The sequence below is a fragment of the Etheostoma cragini genome, chromosome 2 (assembly GCF_013103735.1).
Source record: "Etheostoma cragini isolate CJK2018 chromosome 2, CSU_Ecrag_1.0, whole genome shotgun sequence".
Lineage (NCBI taxonomy): Eukaryota > Metazoa > Chordata > Actinopteri > Perciformes > Percidae > Etheostoma > Etheostoma cragini.
Genome location: NC_048408.1, coordinates 30,042,253 through 30,044,030, shown reverse-complemented (window position 1 = coordinate 30,044,030; position 1,778 = coordinate 30,042,253). Strand labels below are relative to the sequence as shown.

The window sequence follows — 1,778 nt, the reverse complement described above, 5'->3', positions numbered from 1 at the left end:
GAAACGTAAAGGAAACGTAAAGGAGACGCAAAGGAAACGTAAAGGAAACGTAAAGGAGACGTAAAGGTGACGTAAAGGTGACGTAAAGGAAACGTAAAGGAGACGCAAGGGAAACGTAAAGGAAACGTAAAGGAGACGTAAAGGTGACGTAAAGGAAACGTAAAGGAGACGCAAAGGCGATGTAAAGGAGACGTAAAGGCGACAAAAATGCTACAAAAAGGCCACTATAAGGTGATGAAATTAGAAGAATGGGCGATGAAAAGGTAACGTAAAGAGGTAAAGGCAAAGAAATAAGACAAAGAGGCTGCAAAAAGGCCCTAAAAGCAACGAAAAAGTGACTACAAGGTGACAAATGGGCGAGGAAAAGGTGTAGTAAAGGAAACGTAAAGGCGGCAAATCGGCGATGTAAAGGAGACGTAAAGGAGATGTAAAGGGGACTTAAAGGTGACAAAGAAGCTACAAAAGGCGACTATAAGGTGATGAAAAGGAGAAGAATGGACGATGAAAAGGTAACGTAAAGGAGGCGTAAAGGAGGCGTAAAGAAGACGTAAAGGAGGCGTAAAGGAGGCGTAAAGAAGACGTAAAGGAGGCGTAAAGAAGACGTAAAGAAGACGTAAAGGAGACGTAAAGAAGAAGTAAAGGAGGCGTAAAGAAGAAGTAAAGGAGGCGTAAAGAAGACGTAAAGAAGACGTAAAGGAGACGTAAAGAAGACGTAAAGAAGAAGTAAAGGAGGCGTAAAGAAGAAGTAAAGGAGGCGTAAAGAAGAAGTAAAGAAGACTTAAAGAAGACGTAAAGAAGACGTAAAGGAGACGTAAAGAAGGCGTAAAGAAGACATAAAGAAGACGTAAAGAAGGCGTAAAGAAGGTGTAAAGAAGGCGTAAAGAAGACGTAAAGGAGGCGTAAAGTGCAACAAATGAGCGATGAAAAGGTGACGTAACCCTGATTGTGCAACAGAAAACCCCGACTGGACAGATAGTCTAGCTAGCGGTCTGGATTTACCCTGCAGAGACCTGAGGACCAGGTAACCCTAGTCCTCAGATTGGACAGATAGTCTAGCTAGCTGTCTGGATTTACCCTGCAGAGACCTGAGGACCAGGTAACCATAGTCCTCAGATTGGACAGGTAGTCTAGCTAGCTGTCTGGATTTACCCTGCAGAGACCTGAGGACCAGGTAACCATAGTCCTCAGAAATAGAGCGCCGAGACAGAGGACGGGGACGGACATCTGACCAATAAAGAGGGACATCCGGCAGAATTAAATAAAACCCAAGATGTCTCACCCCAGGCAGCGTTGTCCGTGTAGACGGTCCGAACTCGCACCGTGATCACAGGAAACACCGACAGGGTGACGGCAAACACACACGTCACACACACTGCCATCAGCCAGATCTGCAGGGCACGCACAACAACGTAGTCAGTTAGTTAGTCAGTTAGTCAGTTAGTTAGTTAGTTAGTTAGTCAGTCAGTTAGTCAGTCAGTTAGTTAGTCAGTTAGTTAGTCAGTCAGTTAGTCAGTTAGTTAGTTAGTCAGTTAGTTAGTCAGTCAGTTAGTTAGTCAGTTAGTTAGTCAGTTAGTCAGTCAGTCAGTTAGTTAGTCAGTTAGTCAGTCAGTTAGTCAGTTAGTTAGTTAGTCAGTTAGTTAGTCAGTCAGTTAGTCAGTCAGTTAGTTAGTCAGTTAGTTAGTCAGTCAGTTAGTCAGTTTGTTAGTCAGTCAGTTAATCAGTTAGTCAGTTAGTTAGTTAGTCAGTTAGTTAGTTAGTCAGTTAGTCAGTCAGTTAGT

At 43.4% G+C, this 1,778-nt stretch overlaps 1 pseudogene; it reads right to left on the bottom strand.

The window, feature by feature from the left end:
• Positions 1-1,778, bottom strand: part of LOC117956988 — a 5,653-nt pseudogene that overhangs the window by 310 nt on the left and 3,565 nt on the right.